General features: G+C 41.6%; 1 protein-coding gene across 1 annotated transcript in view; it reads left to right on the top strand.

Annotated features, from left to right (window-relative positions):
- LOC129817151 (uronyl 2-sulfotransferase-like) overlaps positions 1-21,632 on the top strand; it is a 173,391-nt gene that overhangs the window by 78,878 nt on the left and 72,881 nt on the right. The window lies entirely within an intron of this gene.

The raw sequence follows: 21,632 nt of genomic DNA, 5'->3' as shown, positions 1-21,632 counted from the left end.
TATGTGGACTGCAATTTCTGAGGCTGCTAACTCTAATGAACTTATCCTCTGCAGCAGAGGTAACTCTGGGTTTTCCTTTCCTGTGGCGGTCCTCATGAGAGCCCTTTTCATCATAGCACTTGATGGTTTTTGCAACTGTAGCAGCGCCTCTTCAACCTCAGGAGGCTGAAGAAATGCGGCTTGTCACCAAAAACACTCACAAACCTTTACAGATGCACAATCAAGAGCATCCTGTCGAGCTGTATCACCGCCTGGTACGACAACTTCTCCGCCCATAACCTTAAGGCTCTCCAGAGGGTAGTGAGGTCTGCACAACGTGTCACCGGGGGCAAACTACCTGCCCTCCAGGACACCTACACCACCCGATGTCACAGGAAGGCCATAAAGATAATCTAGGACAACAACCACCCGAGCCACTGCCTGTTCACCCCGCTATCATCCAGAAGGCGAGGTCATTACAGATGCATCAAAGCAGGGACAGAGAGACTGAAAAACAGCTTCTATCTCAAGGCCAACAGACTGTTAAACAGCCATCACTAACATTGAGTGGCTGCTGCCAACATACTGACTCATCTCTAGCCACTTAAATAATGAAAAAATGTATGTAATAAATGTATCACTAGCCACTTTATATAATGTTTACATACCCTACATTACTCATCTCATATGTATATACTGTACTCTATACCATCTACTGCATCTTGCCTATGCCGTTTGGCCATCGCTCATTCATGTATTTTTATGTACATATTCTTATTCATTCCTTTACACTTGTGTGTATAAGGTAGTTGCTGTGAAATTGTTAGGTTAGATTACTTGTTAGATATTACTGCATGGTCCTAGAAACACAAACATTTCACAACACTCGCATTAACATATGCTAACCATGTGTATGTGACAAATAACATTTGATTTGATTTGAAATTCCACAAATTAGCGTTTAACAAGGCACACTTGTTAATGTGAATGCATTCCAGGTGAATACCTCATGATGCTGGTTGAGAGAATGCCAAGAGTGTGCAAAGCTGTCATCAAGGCAAAGTGTGGCTACTTTGAAGAATCTCAAGTATAAAATGTATTTTGATTTGTTTAACAGTTTTTTGGTTACTACATGATTCCATATGTGTTATTTCATAGTTTTGATGTCTTCACAATTATTCTACAACGTAGAAAATAGTCAAAATAAAGAAAAATCCTGGAATAAGTAGGTGTGTCCAAACTTGACTGGTGCTATATTTTCGGCACTAAACTATCTCCATATATACTTCCATAATTTTTTTTTTACTGGTACTGGCTACCTTACCTGGTACCGGCTACCTCTCGTGAGAGATTCATTTTTCCATAGAGGGGTCATATTGGTGTAGCCCAAACTGTTCAGACGCTACAGACAGAAGTTGGCAGATCGGCTGTACCAACATCAGATGAGTCCTGTGACACTTGTGGAGATCGTAGAGCAACCATCGTGCTCAGAGTGTCATCTTTCAACACAGGGGTCATAATATATATATATTTATTTTATTGAATATGTAAAACATACATTATACTTGCAGTAAAGCTGCTCCACAACTACATCACATTAGTCATCTAACAGCCTCCCATCTGGGGCGATACACAGAAGCAACCAGGGTTAATGCCTTGCTCATGGGCACGTCGACAGATCTCTCACCAGCCCTCCAAGATCCCCCCCACAGTTCCCCAAGAGCTGCTCCTCAACCATCCAAGACCCCCCCCCACCCGAGAAAAAAGAAATACAATAATTCCATTCCCCACCCCCAAGACCCCCCCCCCCCCATGCACCAATAAAATGAACAAAATCAATCAATCAATCAATCAATTTTATTTTATATAGCCCTTCGTACATCAGATAATATCTCGAAGTGCTGTACAGAAACCCAGCCTAAAACCCCAAACAGCTAGAATGCAGGTGTAGAAGCACGGTGGCTAGGAAAAACTCCCTAGAAAGGCCAAAACCTAGGAAGAAACCTAGAGAGGAACCAGGCTATGAGGGGTGGCCAGTCCTCTTCTGGCTGTGCCGGGTGGAGATTATAACAGAACTATGCCAAGATGTTCAAAAATGTTCATAAGTGACAAGCATGGTCAAATAATAATCATGAATAATTTTCAGTTGGCTTTTCATAGCTGATCATTAAGAGTTGAAAAACAACAGAAAAGAGAAAGAGAAAAAGAGAAAGAGAAAAGAGAAAAAGACAAAGGAAAACAGAAAACAACCATGCTAAAAATCTAAAACATCAAGGACAATAAAAATCATAAGCGGAAGGCCAACTGAATTTGTTTCAGTGCATGTATGGCACTATTTACATGTGTGTGTGTGTCCGTGTATGTGCACATGGGTCCATTTGAATGAGAGTGTGTGTATATTGCATGTGTACAAACACCTGCACGGCATCCGACTCATGCAAACCGGCATTAACTGTACCAACACTGCCCCTCAGTGTCATTCAAACTGACTTTTTGTTATGTTTTATTTTGACTTCATTTTTTTTACTTTTATCATTGATCGTCATTCTATCCCTCGCCCAGAAACTCCACTCCCACTTCTCTCCAATTCCACATCCCAACCTTCAGCTTCCCTCAGCCCATCCCACCTATCTCTCCTGGCCACCCTCTTCGGATTTCTCTGCGCCATATATCTTGCAACTATGCTGTGATGTTTAGCATACAATTTCAGTCTATATAATTGAGTAGAATCCACAGATTGCGAGTTGAAGATAAATACTTTGACTACGACTATTAGTATATTAGTAATTGACTGACCCGGCCTCTTCAGATCTCCCAACAGTTCTCTTTCTAGAGTCAATTTTAGATCAATGTTATGCATTTTCAGCCATTGCTGAACCTGAGACCAAAAACAGGCTACCTGAGGGCAATACCAAAATAAATGGTCTATTGATTCTGTATCCTCACAACAAAATCTGCAGAGCTTCGATGAGTGTATGCCCCAAATATTCAACATTTTGTTGGTGGCAAGAATTATATATAATAACTTTAGCTGAAAAGCACGAAGTCTTGAATCTTGTGTCAATCTCTTCCCAACTACAGTATTTTTGCAATCTGAATGGGACAGCTGTCAACATCCTGGTCCTCAAATTAAACTGGTATACTTTCCTATTTATGCTATTTTTATTCCTCTGCCAGTTTTGATCCTTTATATTGGTTAGACAGACCAGGTCCCTACCTCCTCCCGCTGCCACCCGCCTCCTCCATTTTTGGGGTAATGCTGTTATCAATTGGTTGTAATCCTGGAGCAGACCTTCCCATACAATTCTGAACTCCATGAAAGACATAACTCTACCATCACAATTTACAATATAATTTAAAAACAAAGTACCCTTTTCAAACATCTGTCCCATAAATACAGGTATTTTATCAACCATTAATATTTGTTCTATCTTTTCAGGGGGATGAAATTGAAATTGTAGCCAGCTCTGCAATGTACTTTTGAAAGCGAAATATTTTTTGCTCTTATGATTTGAAAAACAAATCATCAGGAGTAGGCAGCACCATAAGTAAGTGAGTAAACTGAGATATGACTAAGGAGTTAATCAGGGCAATTTTTCCATACATACATGCAGGATCTTGTCTGTTTTTCTATTGAAATTCATTGTGGAGAGCTCATTTATATATTTTGTGATATGAATACCAAGTGTGTCTACTTCACCATTAGTCCATCTTATAGGTAAATTGCAGGGTAATGTAAAAAATCGTTTTTTTTTAAGATTCAATACGTAATATTGTACACTTATCATAATTAGGTTTTAGTCCAGAGAGTCCAGAAAAATGATCTAGCTCTTCAATGAGACATTGCAGGGATCTAGCTTGCAGACTTAATATAAAACTTGGGTCATCGGTATACATGAATGCCTTTGTTTTATGCCTTGGATTTATAATCCTCTAATGTTTTTATTTCATCAGATTTTAATAGCTAGCATTTCTATGACCATAACGAATAGATATGGTGACATCGGACACCCTGTTTAACCCCCCTTGACAATTCAAAACTCTCTGAGAAGTAACCGCTATTTACTATTTTTTGGGGATGCATCGATATTAAATTTTTAGCCGATACGGACGATATCTGATATTTTCCTTGCCAAAAAAAACGATACCGATACCCGGTATTTAACATCTTAGGGTCCTTTTAAGCATTCTAGTACAGTTAAATAGTTAACACACACACACACACACATGGATGCAGCGGTCTAAGGCACTGCATCTCAGTGCAAGAGGCGTCACTACAGTCCCTGGTTTGAATCCAGACTGTATCACATCTGGCAGTGATTGGGAGTCCCATAGGCGGTGCACAATTGGCCCAGCGTTGTCCATGTTTGGCCGTGGTAGGCCGTCGTTGTAAATAAAAATGTGTTCTTAACTCACTTGCCTAGTTAAAGGTTACACACACACACCACACCACACTGACCAAAAAGTTATTTTGTTGTCATTTACGTATGTCCCCATTACCAGTAAAATTACCTATTTCTTTCACTTACTTGCTTTGCTGTTTCGTTGTTCATTTGTTCAATCGTTTCATTCTCAACCTGTCAGGTTGGTGGGTGTAGCTGGTTTATAAAGTCAGGCGCAGGAGAGCAGAGATGAGTGAAACAACGGACTTTACTCGACAGCACAAAGTAAACAATTTACAAAGTGCAAAAAGAACGGTTGCCGCAAAGCATGGGTGATAAACAGCACCCGGTACAAACCAGCCGGGTCATACCGACCTGAACAAATAACAATCACACACAAAGACATGGGGGAAACAGAGGGTTAAATACATGACCAATAATTGGGTAAACGAAAACCAGGTGTGTGGGAAAACGAGACAAAACAAATGGAAAATGACAAATGGATCGGCGATGGCTAGAAGACCGGTGACGTCGACCGCCGAACACCACCCGAACAAGGAGAGGCATCAACTTCGGCCGAAGTCGTGACACAACCAGGATTAATCATACATGTCAAGCAGTGAAGTTTCAGCTCTGTCTGTCTGTGGCCTCTCTTCCTCGGTGCCCACTGTCACTGTGTCCGTTTCCATCTTGTCCACCTGTGTGTGTAACATTTCACGTAAACACTTTTTTTTGTCTCTGCATCGAAGTAGCGGTCCTTAACCTAGCATCGAGCATGGTGGCAACACAGTGAAGTGGCTCAGAGAGAATGCCACCGAATCCCTTGTTCACAGCCTCGAGTACTTTTGTAAGTTTTAACCCCACGATCTGTCGGCAGTTTTGTTGAGCAGAGGTTTCAATGCCATGACAGAGGGTATCACATCTGCGGCAGACACAGTTGAATAGCTTATTTCTCGAGTTCGAATGGCCCTAGGAGTGTGTTAATTTTTCCAAGTTTCAAACATGTTTTGAAATGGCAGCAGCGGTATGAGAACCAGCACATTCTTGAGCATGCAATATGGCTTACCTTAGTACAAAGTCTTTGTCGACCCACTGTGCTGTACATGCATACTGTTTGTGAATTAAGTGTACAATTTCACATTGGTATTATCATAGGGGCTCACTAATTAACTATTCATCAAGGACACTGTCAAAGGCTACAATTCCTTTTGTCCTCGGTTGGTCCAGGTCACGGAAAGCTGAGGTGTAATTGTTGGAGTTGTATTTATTAATTTGCTCACATTTGTATGTCTGTGTGCTTGAACGTGTGCAAATGTTTGAGTTTTTGGGGACCACTTTATTTGGATAGTCTGTAGAGCATCTACAGACTATAAATTACATTTCGATTAACTATCTACTAATCCTAACACTAGCTCTAAACTTAACCCTAACATTAACCCTTACCCTAAACCTTATTCTAAACCTAACCCGAACCCTAACCTTAGTAGACAGTTGCTTATCAACAGATAGTATGAAAATCCGGATTATGATAATAAAGTGTGACCTGTTTTTGTGTCTACGGTAACAGCGTCAGGCAAACATGTCACTCCAGCTCCAACATTTCTGATGAGCACTTACTCAGCCAAACACATCCAGACCCCTCTTAATTAGTGTGTGTGTGTGTATGTGTTCGCCAAGTACTGTATATTTACACTACCGTTTAAAAGTTCGGGATGACTTAGAAATGTCCTTGTTTCTGAAAGAAAAGCAATTTTTTTTGTCCGTTAAAAGAACATCAAATTGATCAGAAATACAGTGTAGATATTGTTAATGTTTTAAGTTACTTTTGTAGCTGGAAACAGCTGATTTTTAATGGAATATCTACATAGGCGTACAGAGGCCCATTATCAGGAACCATCACTCCTGTGTTCCAATGGCACGTTGTGTTAGCTAATCCAAGTTTATCATTTTAAAAGACTAATTGATCATTAGAAAACCCTTTTACAATTATGTTAGCACAGCTGAAAACTGTTGTTCTGATTAAATGGGTCTTTCTTCTGAAACTCGTCAGTCTGTTCTTGTTCTGAGACATGAAGGCTATTCCATGCGAGAAATTGCCAAGAAACTGAAGATCTCGTACAATGCTGTGTACTACTCCCTTCACAGAACAGCGCAAACTGGCCCTAACCAGAATAGAAAAAGTGGGAGGCCCCAGTGCACAACTGAGCAAGAGGACAAGTACATTAGAGTGTCTAGTTTGAGAAACAGACGCCTCACAAGTCCTCAACTGGCAGCTTCATTAAATAGTACCCGCAAAACACCTCTCAATGTCAACAGTGAAGAGGCGACTCCGGGATGCTGGTCTTCTAGGCAGAGTTCCTCTGTCCAGTGTCTGTTCTTTTGCCCATCTTAATCTTTTCTTTTTATTGACCAGTCTGAGATATGGCTTTTTCTTTGCAACTCTGCCTAGAAGGCCAGCATCCCGGAGTTGCTTCTTCACTGTTGATGTTGAGACTGGGGCATAGACAGTAAACGTAATGCAGACAGAATATATCCACAAATAATTTTCTCATCCACATACACTATAAATAGCAAAAAATTAATTAATGAGGCTATGCATGGTACGGATGTATAAACAATTTACAATGGATGATGTGCAATAGAGCGTAACTATATATATGCAGTCAGTCAGTTGTAAAGGACACAGTTGTGTACACGTATTACAATTAAATTATTAACGGGCCACCACTTGCTTAAAGCAAGAAAGTATAAAATAGTTACAATTATTGTAACGGCTTTCCTCCTCCTCTTCATCCGAAGAGGAGGAGCAGGGATTCGACCAAAACGCAGCGTTGTGAAATGACATGATAATTTATTAGACAAGACGAACACTGACACGAAATACACTTGATAATATTACAAAATAACAAACGACGTAGACTGACCTGAACGTAAGAACTTACATGAAACGAAGAACGCACGAACCGGAAAAACAGACTACACAAAAGAACGAATGTACAAACAAACCGATACAGTCCCGTATGGTGCGACAAACACAAACACAGGAGACAACCACCCACAAACAAACAGTGTGAAAACACCTACCTTAATATGACTCTCAATCAGAGGAAATGAAAACCACCTGCCTCTAATTGAGAGCCATATCAGGTCACCCTTAAACAAACATAGAAACACATAACATAGACTACCCACCCAAACTCACGCCCTGACCGTCAAACACATACAAAATAACAGAAAAACCGGTCAGGAACGTGACAATTATAGCTACGGTTATAATTCTGAAGGCAATTAAGTTCTTAAAAGGACAAGGTGCAGATGCAGACACGGGAGGCAGATGGTTTGAGTCTCTGATATTTATTAGTATCCAAGGGGGCAGGCAAGAGAATGGGCGTGGACAGGCAAAATATCATAACAAGGTCAGAGTCCAGGAGGTACAGAGTGGCAGGCAGGCTCGAGGTCAGGGCAGACAGTATGGTCAGGCAGGCGGGTTCAGAGTCAAGGCAGGCAAAGGTCAAAACTGGGAGGACTAGCAAAAACAGAGAAAAGGAAAAAGCAGGAGCACAGAGTAACACGCTATTTGACTTGACAAAACAAGACGAACTGGCACAGACAGACAGAGAACACAGGTATAAGTACCCAGGGGATGATGGGGAAGATGGGCGACACCTGGAGGGGGTTGAGACAAGCACAAGGACAGGTGAAACAGATCAGGGTGTGACAGAAATAACCAGGGTGAAGTAATGAAAGTACAGGATGAATGAATAATAGAGATTGTCATGGCAAAAGGATGTAATAATATGATAGGGTACATAATCAGTCACAAACAGGGAATATGGATTAGAGGGCCTAAACTCAAACAAACATTTATTCTTGATATTTCAAATCCGTGGCTCTGTTTTAGTCATCGTCACTCTTCATCACAACCATATTGTGTCCATGTCTTTGACAGTCCGTCTGAGCACCATTTGGTTAAACTGGTTGCCGTGGAGCTGATACAGTAGGAGGAGCTTTGATGTAGATTCGAGGTGTGAGATGAGCAAAGGGGAAAGATGACTCCTGCTTTGGAGATTGCTGTGACTGCCACCCCCCCCCCCACCCCCCCCCCCCCCCCCCCTCTTCCCTTGTTCTCTGGCCAGTGAAGAGAGGTCCTTGTGTATTCTCATTTTGGTTGACGTCTGGCGTGGCTGAGTTCATTTGACACTCCTCTACACAGTACGGGGTGTAAAAAGGCAGGTGCATATTTGCAATAATGTGCAGAGGTACTGTAATGAGCAACATTACAGGACGTTGTGCAGAGAGTAAAGTCCGTGAATGGTCAGTGTCAGAGTGCGTAGTTTGAATCACCGCGGACTGGGTGGAGAGTTGGTACAAGCCACCGCCCTGGCAAAGAAGATTCTCTATCCTTTTCTCTCCCTCCCCTCCTCTATCACTTTCTCTCCCTCCTTCCCATTCTTTTCCTAAATTTCCCTATTTTCATTTCCTCACTGTACTGAATGTAGAGCAGCTGTTTTTCCTGACTCTGTGTTTGTGTGATCACATGACTCCAAACGGATTACGGGAGCTCTGTGGTTATTCAGTAGTCCTCTCTGATTCAGCCTGTATTTGGGACTCTTTTCACTCTCTCTGTCCCTCCCTTCATCCCCGTGTTCCCCTCATTTTCCTTCAAGAGGTTATCCATAGGCCTAGGGGGTCCCATGAGGTAAGGAGTAAGGGGAGTGGGTTGAGGAGAGGGCTGGTGATGCACATAACACACCACAGAAATGTTGTGTGTGAGAAACTTTGCTTGGCTCCTCCTCTTCCTCCTCTTCGCTCTGTGTTTCGGTCCCATGCAAATCAGACTGAAAGGATAGATAGGTAAACAGATAGTGAGGATTAAGCTTTAACTCATAGATATGTATCTACATCTCTCTGTGGCCTCGTTCTCATTCAGCAGACAATGCGGAGGGGTTGAGGGTATGTGTCCGTCTGCGAGTGTATTGTGTGTGTGTGTGTGTGTGTGTGTGTGTGTGTGTGTGTGTGTGTGTGTGTGTGTGTGTGTGTGTGTGTGTGTGTGTGTGTGTGTGTGTGTGTGTGTGTGTGTGTGTGTGTGTGTGCATATGTATTGAGCGCTGTTCGGTCAGTACTCGTTTCATTATCTGACTTGAATATGACTTGCACGTAACTTAATCATTTAACACATACATACGTTTTTACGTAGTAATTACACTATCCCTTTTAATTCATATGTCACAGTGATTCACTGGTACGTATGTTATGATGCTGGTAAAGGTTTGTCTTGCTTACATGCCACTGCCGCACGAAGCAGACACACACTTCCCAAAGCTCTGGAACTGCTAGTCAGAAAAAAGCTAGCTATTTATGAATACAAACAATGTTCTCCTCGTAAATCTGCAAAAACATAACAAAACAACATTATCTGTTTCAGTATAGCTAGTTAGTTAGCTAATTAATGATCTACTAGGTATCATCATCTGGATACTCTGATTTTATAAGACAGTTTTCCTATTTGGTTGACTTCGTCTGGTCAAGCAAGCAACTAGGTAGCTAGCTGACTGAATTGCTTTGTTTTCTAGCTAGCTAGCTAGTTATTTTTGATAACTTGATAACTGATTTTTGATTTCAATAAGAGAACAACAAGTGGCTGCCCATAATAGTCACACGGATTGAAAAATCATTGCGAAGAATATTGAGAATGACTGCAGTTTCAAGTCATTGTTTTCAATCTGTATGCATTGGTGCTAGCTAGATAGGTACCGAGCTAGCTAGCTATCCCAGAAGTTGCTAAGGGACAGATCGAAATTTCCTTTGGGGGAGGGGTGGTCCAAAATATGGGAGTGTTGTCAAACTTTGTTGCTTTGGGGAGAGTTGTGTGTTTTTTTTATTGGGCACAATTGATGGTAGTGTGTTTTTTCCTTAGTTTACATTCACTCTTCTGATCTTATTTTCCCTATAAACAATGGTTTGACTTACTTGTTTTTGATACCAGGATGTATCACAACTGGCCGTGACCGGGAGTCCCATAGGGCGGCACACAATTGGCCCAGCGTCGTCCGGGTTAGGGGAGAGTTTGGCCGGGTGGGCTTTACGTGCTCATCTCGCTCTAGCAACTCCCTGTGGCGGTCATCAGTTGAACGGTGTTTTCTCAGACACATTGGTGCAGCTGGCTCCTGGGTTGTGGGTGGGTGGTAAGGAGGGTGGTTTGTTGGGTCATATTTTGGAGGTCGCATGACTCAACCTTCGAATCTCCCAAGCCCGTTAGGGATTTGCAGCGATGAGATAAGATCGTAATTGAAATTGGGAGATAAAGTTAGTAAAATACTATATATATACAGTTGAAGTCGGAAGTTTACATACACCTTAGCCAAATATTTAATCCTAGTAAAAATTCCCTGTTTTAGTTCAGTTAGGATCACCACTTTATTTTAAGAATGTGAAATGTCAGAATAATGGTAGATATAATTATTTCTTTCAGCTTTTATTTCTTTCATCACATCCTCAGTGGGTCAGAAGTTTACATACACTCAATTAGTAATTGGTAGCATTGCATTTAAATTGTTTAACTTGGGTCAAACGTTTCAGGTAACCTTCCACAAACTTCCCACAACAAGTTGGGTGAATATTGTCCCATTCCTCCGGACAGAGCTGGTGTAACTGAGTCAGGTTTTTGGGCCTCCTTGCTCGCACACACTTTTTCAGTTCTGCCCACAAATGTTCTATAGGATTGAGGTTAGGGCTTTGTAATGGCCACTCCAATACCTTGACTTTGTTGTCCATAAGCCATTTTGCCACAACTTTAGAAGTATGTTTGGGGTCATTGTCCATTTGGAAGACCCATTTGCGACCAAGCTTTAACTTCCAAACTGATGTCTTGAGAGGTTGCTTCAATATATCAACATAATTTTTGTCCCTCATGATGACATCTATTTTGTGAAGTGGACCAGTCTCTCCTGCAGCAAAGCACCCCCACAACATGATGCTGCCACCCACGTGCTTCACGGTTGGGATGGTGTTCTTCAGCTTGCAAGCGTTCCCCTTTTTCCTCCAAACATAACGATGGTCATTATGGCCAAACAGTTATATTTGTGTTTCATCAGACCAGAGGACATTTCTCCAAAAACTACAATCTTTGTCCCCATGTGCAGTTAGTTACAAACCGTAGTCTGGCTTTTTTATGGCAGTTTTGGAGCAGATGCTTCTTCCTTGCTGAGCGGCCTTTCAGGTTATGTCGATATAGGACTCGTTTTACTGTGGATATAGATACTTTTGTACCTGTTTTTCCCAGCATTTTCACAAGGTCCTTTGCTGTTGTTCTGGGATTGATTTGCACTTTTCACACCAAAGTATGTTCATCTCTAGGAGACAACCAGATGGTTGTCCTTCTGGATGGTTCTCCCATCTCTGCAGAGGAACTCTGGAGCTCTGTCAGACTGACCATCGGGTTCTCCCATCACTGCAGAGGAACTCGGCCACCTTGGCCACCTTGCTCTGACATACACTGTCAACTGTCAGACCTTATATAGACAGGTGTGTGCCTTTCCAAATCATGTCCTATCAATTGAATATACCGCAGGTGGACTCCAATAAAGTTGTAGAAACATCTCAAGGATGATCAATGGAAACAGGATGCAACTGAGCTCAATGTCGAGTCTTAAAACTTATGTACACTGCTCAAAAAAATAGAGGAAACACTTAAACAACACAATGTAAGTCCAAGTCAATCACACTTCTGTGAAATCAAACTGTCCACTTAGGAAGCAACACTGATTGACAATAAATTTCACATGCTGTTGTGCAAATGGAATAGACAAAAGGTGGAAATTATAGGCAATTAGCAAGACACCCCCAAAAAAGGAGTGATTGGGCAGGTGGTGATCACAGACCACTTCTCAGTTCCTATGCTTCCTGGCTGATGTTTTGGTCACTTTTGAATGCTGGCGGTGCTCTCACTCTAGTGGTAGCATGAGACGGAGTCTACAACCCACACAAGTTGCTCAGGTAGTGCAGTTCATCCAGGATGGCACATCAGTGCGAGCTGTGGCAAAAAGGTTTGCTGTGTCTGTCAGCGTAGTGTCCAGAGCATGGAGGCGCTACCAGGAGACAGGCCAGTACATCAAGAGACGTGGAGGAGGCTGTAGGAGGGCAACAACCCAGCAGCAGGACCGCTACCTCCGCCTTTGTGCAAGGAGGTGCACTGCCAGCGCCCTGCAAAATGACCTCCAGCAGGCCACAAATGTGCATGTGTTTCTTAAAACCTTTTTGCTTTGTCATTATGGGGTATTATGTGTTGCTGATGATTTATTTTGTTTAAGCTATTTTAGAATAAGGCTGTAAAGTAGCAAACTGTGGAAAAAGTAAAGTGGTCTGAATACTTTCTGAAGGCACTGTATATACAGTACCTGTCAAAAGCTTGGACACACCTACTCATTCAAGGGCTTTTCTTTATTTTTACTATTTTCTACATTGTAGAATAATAGTGAAGACATCAAAACTATGAAATAACATTTATGGTACCATGTAGTAACCAAAAAACTGTTAAACAAATCAATTAGATTTTAGATTCTTCAGTGTTTCCACCCTTTGCCTTGATGACAGCTTTGCACACGCTTGGCATTCTCTCAACCAGCTTCATGAGGTAGTCACCTGGACTGCATTTAAATTAACAGGTGTGCCTTGTGAAATGTACATGTGTGGAATTTCTTTCGTTCTTAATGCGTTTGAGCCAATCAGTTGTGTTGTGACAAGGTAGGGGTAGCATGCAGAAGATAGCCCTTGTCAAAATACCAAGTCCATATATTGGCAAGAACAGCTCAAATGAGCACAGAGAAATGACAGTCAATCATTACTTTAAGACATGAAGGTCAGTCAATTCGGAAAACGTCAAGAACTTTGAAAGATTCTTCAAGTGGAGTCACAAAAACTATCAAGCGCTATGATGAAACTGTCTCTCATGAGGACCGCCACAGGAAAGGAAGACCCCGTTACCTTTGCTGCAGAGGATATGTTAATTTTGAGTTACCAGCCTCAGAAATTGCAGCCCAAATAATTGCTTCACAGAGTTCAAGTAACAGACACATCTCAACATCAACTGTTCAGGGGAGACTGCGTGAATCCAATTTTCATGGTCGAATTGCTGCAAAGAAACCACTACTAAAGGACACCAATAAGAAGAGACTTGCTTGGGTCAAGAAACACGAGCAACGGATGTTAGACCGGTGGAAATCTGTCCTTTGGTCTGATTAGTCTAAATTTTAGATTTTTGGATGCAACCGCTTTGTTTTTGTGAGACGCAGAGTAGGTGAACAGATGATCTCCGAATGTGTGGCTTGTGATAGAAAAATTACATATTTACCTGATTTGTTTGATATTAATAGTTAATGATTATATACTTAACAAATAGTAGTACATTTCTGTTCTGTTTAATTCTGTGTTTCTGTAAAGGGATGGTTTCTACTCTAGTTTCCTGCAGTTGAGCTGACAATGGTGGTAAAAACCTAAACCTAAACCTAAACCATTCCATAAACATAAACCTAAACCATTCCATAGACAAGATGGGGTGTGTGTGACCCGAGATAGAGACGGCCTGGAAGAGTTTAGAACGACGCCTCATTGTCTCATCATCATGGCATCTGGGAAATGGCATCTGGGAAACTAAGCCGGGTTGGAAGTAAAACAACATCCCCTGCAGATAACCAGGAGATGGACGAAGGTGGCTTATGGGGGGGTTGGAACCACGCTGACTAAGCATTTTTAGGTCCTATATAATATATTTTTGTTCATTTTCAGTTAGGCTCTCAGCCCAACAGTCATTATCGCAATAATTAATCGATATTGAATAAAGATGATTGTTTGAAGAAATTACAAATTCTCTCTCAGTTCTGAATTTCCAATGCATTTTCCCACCGTGAAGCATGGAAGATGAGGTGTGATGGTGAGGGCGTGCTTTGCTGGTGACACTGTCTGTGATTTATTTAGAATTCAAGGCACACTTAACCAGCATGGCAGCAATACGCCATACTATCTGGTTTGTGTTTAGTAGGACTATAATTTGTTTTTCAACAGGGCAATGACCCAACACACCTTCAGGCTGTGTAAGGGCTATTTGATCAAGAAGGAGTGTGCTGGAGTGCTGCATCAGATGACCTGGCCTCCACAATCCCCCTATCTCAACGCAATTGAGATTGTTTGGGATGAGTTGGACCGTAGAGTGAAGGAAAAGCAGCCAACAAGTGCTCAGCAAATGTGGTAACTGTTGGAAAAGCATTCCAGGTGAAGCTGGTTGAGAGAATGCCAAGAGTGTGCAAAGCTGTCATCAAGTCAAAGGGTGGCTACTTTGAAGAATCTCAAATATAAAATATATTTTGATTTGTTTAACACTTTTTTGGTTACTACGTGATTCCTTATGTGTTATTTCATAGTTTTGATGTCTTCACAATTATTCTACAATGTAGAAAATAGTAAAATAAAGAAAAACTCGAATGAGTAGGTGTGTCCAACTTTTGACTGGTACTGTATGTGAGAATGTCTCAAAATGTGGTCCCAGAAGCCTCTCAATGATTGGCATGACCAAAACACGTGTCCCACAGTCGCTGGACTTTGGTGGCGTCTCAAACACTTGGGGTCAACATTTGGATATATTGTTGCCAATTTCTCATTGGAGTGATGGAGACAGTGCAAAACTTTGAACTGAATGATCCTATCCATGCTTTATTCAAAATGATGAGGCGTGGATATGCCCAATACTATGTTGCCATATGTCACCGGGGAGTTTGCCACCCATGTCTTGTTCCCATGCAGATTTTGTATTTGTCAAGGAAGGAAGATTAATATTCTGTATTATGTCGTATAATCTGGAGATTGTGCAATTCAGGTACGGGTTAAAGATCTAAGCACCCCTTGACTGGACACTTAGCGGGCTCGAGTGCAAATGAAGGGAAATATAATTATTTTGCATGTACCTAAAAAAAAGTTTTTTTATATATATATTTTTTCGCCTTTTATTAACTAGGCAAGTCAGTTAAGAACAAATTCTTATTTTCAATGACGGCCTAGGAACAGGTAGGTAGTACAGTCATGTTAACAGATTTAATGTGACCTGCTAATGAAATGGGAAGAGACGACCACCTCAGGAAATCCTGCTTAGTGCGCTCCAGGAGTATTTTGAAGTCATGTTAAAACAGAGCCATACATGAGTGTGTGACCTTTATCCCCGAATAAGTAAAGACCTGATGCTCCACCCTAAATGGGAAATCGGCATACCCAATACCTTCTGCTAACTGATTAATTTTTGTTAGGTTTAACTACTAACCAGAGAATTTCCCAAAACTTTGTAGCATGTCCAAATAGAATCAAGCGAAATGCTGATTTAACCAACAATGCTTTAAGAAGTTTTAATAAAAATAAGTGTTATGGAAAAAATTGATAAATACAAAATAAAAGTAACATAATTAAACAGCAACAGTAAAATAACAATAGCGAGGCTATATACAGGGGGTACTGGTACAGAGTCAATGTGCAGGGGCACCGTTTTTTGGTCTTGGATGATTTCTTTTGATTTTCCCATGATGTCAAGCAAAGAGGCACTGAGTTTGAAGGTAGGCCTTGAAATACATCCACAGGTACACATCCATTTGACTCAAATGATGTCGATTAGCCTATCAGAAGCTTCTAAAGCCATGATATCATTTTCTGGAATTTTCCAAGCTGTTTAAAGGCACAGTCAACTGAGTGTATGTAAACTTCTGACCCACTGGAATTGTGATACAGTGAATTATAAGTGAAATAATCTGTCTGTAAACAATTGTTGGAAAAATTACTTGTGTCATGCACAAAGTAGATGTCCTAACCGACTTGCCAAAGCTATGGTTTGTTAAAAAGAACTTTGTAGATTGTTTGAAAAACGAGTTTTAACTTCCGACTTCCACTGTATATAAATAAAGTATTCAGACCCCTTGACTTTTTCCACATTTTGCTAGGGTTCAACCTTATTGTAAAAATTCCCTGATCAATCTACACACAATACCCCATAATGACAAAGCAAAAACAGGTTTGCTAATTTATCAAATAATAAAACTGAAATATCACATTTACATAAGTATTCTGAACCTTTACTCAGTACTTTGTTGAAGTACCTTTGCTATTCATTACAGCCTTGAGTCTTCTTGGGTAGGACGCTACATGCTTGGCACACCTGTATTTGGGGAGTTTCTCCAATTCTTCTCTGCAGATCCTCTCAAGCTTTGTGAGGTTGGATGGGGAGCGTTTCTGCACAGCTATTTTCAGTTCTCTCCAGAGATGTTTGACCGGGTTCAAGTCCGGGCTCTGGCTGGGCCACTCATGGACATTCAGAGACTTGTCTCGAAGCCACTCCTGCGTTGTCTTGACTGTGTGCTTATGGTCGTAGTCCTGTTGGAAGGTGAACCTTCTCCCCAGTCTGAGGTCCTGAGCTATCTAGAGCAGTTTTTCATGAAGAATCTCTCTGAAATTTGCTCCGTTCATCTCTACCTCCATCCTGACTAGTCTCCCATTCCCTGCCGCTGAAAAACATCCCCACAGCATGATGCTGACACCACCGTGCTTTACTGTAGGGATGGTGCCAAATTTCCTCCAGACATGACGCTTGGCATTCAGGCCAAAGAGTTCAATCTTGGTTTCATCAGACCAGAGAATCTTGTTTCTCATGATCTGAGAGTCTTTTAGGTGCCTTTTAGCAAACTCCATGCAGCCTGTCATGTGCCTTTTACTGAGGAGTGGCTTCCGTCTGGTCACTCTACCATAATGGCCTGATTGGTGGAGTGCTGCAGAAATGGTTGTCTTTCTGGAAGGTTCTCCCATCTCGACAGAAGAACTCTAGAGCTCTTTCCGAGTGACCATCAGGTTCTTGGTCACCTCCCTGACCAAAACCCTTCCCCCCCGATTGTGCCTTTCCAAATCATGTCCACTCAATTGCAATTACCACAGGTGTACTCCAATCAATTTGTAGAAACATCTCAAGGATAATCAATGGAAACAGGATGCATCTGAGCTCAATATCGGGTCTCATAACAAAGGGTCTGAATACTTATGTAAATAAGGCATTTTTGCTTTTTATTTTTAATACATTTGCAAAAATGTCCCCTTTTTTTCTTTTCATATTGTCATTATGGGATATTGTGTGTAGATTGCTGAGTTTTTTTATTTGTTTAATCCATTTTAAAATAAGGCTGTAACTTAACAAAATGTGGAAAAAGTCAAGGGGTCTGGATACTTTCCAAAGGCACTGTATATGCCATTTGGCAGACGCTTTTATCCAAAGCGACTGACAGTCATTCTTGCATACATTGTATGTATGGGTAGTCCCAGGAAGTTAAGTGTTCTGTGTTGATTTGCGATTATCTTCTATTCCTGTCACTGCTTAGCATTGACATTTAGTATTGCTCCTGAACTGTTTTTCCAATTCATAGCTTGTTTTCCTCATTCCAAAGCTTGTTACATTTTAAGAGACATTCTAGTCTAGAAGTCTGTGACATATAGCTAGATAAGTGAGGTCCCCATTCATCCACAGTCATACCTGTTCCTGTGGAAAAGTCTGACAGAGAAAAAAAGAGGGGAAAGCCAGAGAGACCCAAAAGCAGGACTCTGTTTACTTCCTTTAAATGGATTACACAAATATTACAGCCCGTAATATCTCTAGACGCTTGGCAATGGCAACAGGCAGGGAATAGGGACAGAACACACTCTGTATCTCTGTATCCTCTGTATCCTGGAGTCACTTTTCCGAGCAACCAAATTTCCCTCCTTTTTTCTGACATCACCTCAGGGTAGGAGGAGGGTAATAGGGTGTACTAGACCTCATGTGGTGGCCATCTCAGAAGACTTGGTTCACTTCAGTGTGATTCAATTGACTTGACTTGATTCCCTTAACTTGGTTCACTTGACCTAATTCAATTGGTTTGAATAGTGCTTGGTATTTTTTTTTGTCTTGTCTGAGCGTCATCTTTATTGGACACAAAAGCAACCTAGAAAGCAGTTTAATCTCTCCGTCAGCCGCACTACCCATGGCTCTCTATAAGTAATAGATGCTGGATCCCTATTTCATAGTCTCACACAGCTTTCTGCCAAATATCACAGGTCGTCTCCTAAAATTCCTTCACTTTACAGCTCTACTTCATCAGTGTTGACAAAGTAACAGGAGAGTGTTTTAAGTGTGTTTCATCTGGCCATCATCATTCCCAGTGTGCCCTGCTCTGTCCACTTCGTCCCAAGGCTGCTGGAGCCTCTCCATTCCTCATTGACACACTTGATACATTGATGTCTCTTTCTGTGTTCCTCCAAGCCACAAGTTTTATGTAGATTCCTCTGATTCACAGAATGGGTGTTTTCTTCCAAAGCCACCAAAGTCAACAGCAAAGATCACTTTGCTGGATCATCATCATCATCATCTCAGCCAAGCACTGTGTGTGTGTGTGTGTTAGACCTGGCACAACTTTAGTTTTAACTATGCTTTGTGGAAAGTAACTATTTTTTACAGGGGAACAAATAGTTACTTTGGAGGTGACTACAACTATTTGAATACAGATCCCCCCCCAAAATACTACTATTCAGATCTCAGAAAGTAACTGTCTTTGTACTATTTGAATACAAATATGAGGAAGCAACTACTTAAACAGTATATTTGAATACAGATCTCAAGAAGAGTACATTTGGATTGGCTGCTTTCAACTAATGACAGGGCTGGAGCTGAAAATGCATGTTGAAGGTAGAAATAGAATGAATAGAGCACACACAATTTCCTATACTATTCCAATTTATTTGACAGCCATTTTTTTTATATTATAGTTTTTTCACCATTATTTAACCAGGTAGGCTAGTTGAGAACAAGTTCTCATTTACAACTGCGACCTGGCCAATAATAAAGCAAAGCAGTTCGACACATACAACAACACAGAGTTACACATGGAATAAACAAACATATAGTCAATAATACACAAAAATATCTATATACAGTGTGTGCAAATGAGGTAAGATACTGTAAGGGAGGTAAGGCAATAAATAGGCCATGGTGGCAAAGTAATTACAATATACCAATTAAACACTGGAGTGATTGATGTGCAGAAGATGAATGTGCAAGTAGAGATACTGGGGTGCAAAGGAGCAAGATAAATATATAAATACAGTATGGGGATGAGGTAGTTGGATGGGCTATATTACAGATGGGCTATGTACAGGTGCAGTGATCTGTGAGCTGCTCTGACGGCTGGTGCTTAAAGCTAGTGAGGGAGATATGAGTCTCCAGCCTCAGTGATTTTTGCAGTTCGTTCCAGTCATTGGCAGCAGAGAACTGGAAGGAAAGGCGGCCAAAGGAGGAATTGGCTTGGGGGTGATTAGTGAGATATACCTGCTGGAGCGCGTGCTAAGGGTGGGTCCTGCTATGGTGACCAGTGAGCTGCGATAAGGCAGGGTTTTATCTAGCAGAGACTAGTAGATGACCTGGAGCCAGTGGGTTTGGCGACAAGTATGAAGCGAGCACCAGCCAACGAGAGCGTACAGGTCGCAATGGTGGGTAGTATATGGGGCTTTGGTGACAAAAGTGATAGGCTGCATCTAATTTGTTGAGCAGAGTGTTTGAGGCTATTTTGAAAATGACATCGCCGAAGTCGAGGATTGGTAGGATGGTCAGTTTTACGAGGGTATGTTTGGCGGCATGAGTGAAGGAGGCTTTGTTGCGAAATAGGATGCTGATTCTAAATTTAATTTTGGATTGGAGATACTTGATGTGAGTCTGAAAGGAGAGTTTACAGTTTAACCAGACACCTAGGTATTTGTAGTTGTCCACATATTCTAAGTCTACTCAGAACCGTCCAGAGTAGTGATGCTGGACGGACGGGCAGGTGCAGGCAGCGATCGGTTGAAGAGCATGCATTTAGTTTTACTTGAATTTAAGAGCTGTTGGAGGCAATGGAAGGAGAGTTGTATGGCATTGAAGCTCGTTTGGAGGTTAGTTAGCACAGTGTCCAAAGAAGGGCCAGAGGTATGCAGAATGGTGTCGTCTGCGTAGAGGTGGATCAGAGAATTGCCAGCAGAAGGAGCGACATCATTGATGTATACAGAGAAGAGAGTCGGCCCGAGAATTAAACCCTGTGGCCCCCCATAGAGACTGCCAGAGGTCCGGACAACAGGCCCTCCGATTTGACACACTGAACTCTATCTGAGGTAGTTGGTGAACCAGGCGAGGCCGTCATTTGAGAAACCAAGGCTATTTAGTCTGCCGATAAGAATGTGGTGATTGACAGTCGAAAGCCTTGGCCAGGTCGATGAATATGGCTGCACAGTAATGTCTCTTATGGATGGCAGTTATGATATCGTTTAGGACCTTGAGCGTGGCTGAGGTGCACCCATGACCAGCTCTGAAACCAGATTGCATAGGTACGGTGGGATTCGAAATGGTCGGTGAGCTGTTTGTTAACTTGGCTTTCGAAGACCTTAGAAAGGCAGGGCAGGATGGATATAGGTCTGTAACAGTTTGGCTCTAGAGTGTCTCCCCCTTTGAAGAGGGGGATGACCGCGGCAGCTTTCCAATCTTTGGGAATCTCAGACGATACGAAAGAGAAGTTGAACAGGCTACTAATAGGGATTGCAACAATTTTGGCAGATCATTATAGAAAGAGAGGGTCCAGATTGTTGATTTTGCAGCTCTTTCAGAACATCAGCTATCTGGATTTGGGTGAAGGAGAAATGGGGGAGTCTTGGGCGAGTTGCTGTGGGGGGTGGCGGGCAGTTGACCGGGGTAGAGGTAGCCAGGTGTAAAGCATGGCCAGCCGTAGAAACTTTGGATCTACAAAATAGATTTCTGTCTGAACATTTTGTAAATGTCCATTGTCCTGAATGTCCATTGCCCCAGGTGTACATAATAAAATCAAACCAATTAACCAAATATATTTTGTACAGATAAGTATGAATAAGTTGTGATGCTCAACTACTGTAGGACTCTATCAACATGCCACTGAAAAGGCTGAAAGCTGCAATTAATAATAAGATACCTTGAAATAGTGCAGAGTAATTCAAAGCCATTTGTCAACATTGCAAACAGCAAGTTGGATGCTTAGCAAAAACAACTTGCAACCTCTTTGTCCATCTGAGGGTGTGTTCTTGTTTCAAACACACACTACTACGCATACCATCTTTAAACGGATTGTTTACTCAGAATACAATACAATCTAACCTTTGCCTGTAGTTGATTCTAGAAGGCAGTCTGGGGTTATTTAGTTTCCTTTTGACACTTAATAGCCATATTTT

The sequence above is a fragment of the Salvelinus fontinalis genome, chromosome 20 (assembly GCF_029448725.1).
Source record: "Salvelinus fontinalis isolate EN_2023a chromosome 20, ASM2944872v1, whole genome shotgun sequence".
Classification (NCBI taxonomy): Eukaryota; Metazoa; Chordata; class Actinopteri; order Salmoniformes; family Salmonidae; genus Salvelinus; species Salvelinus fontinalis.
This window is presented reverse-complemented; position numbering and strand designations above follow the sequence as displayed.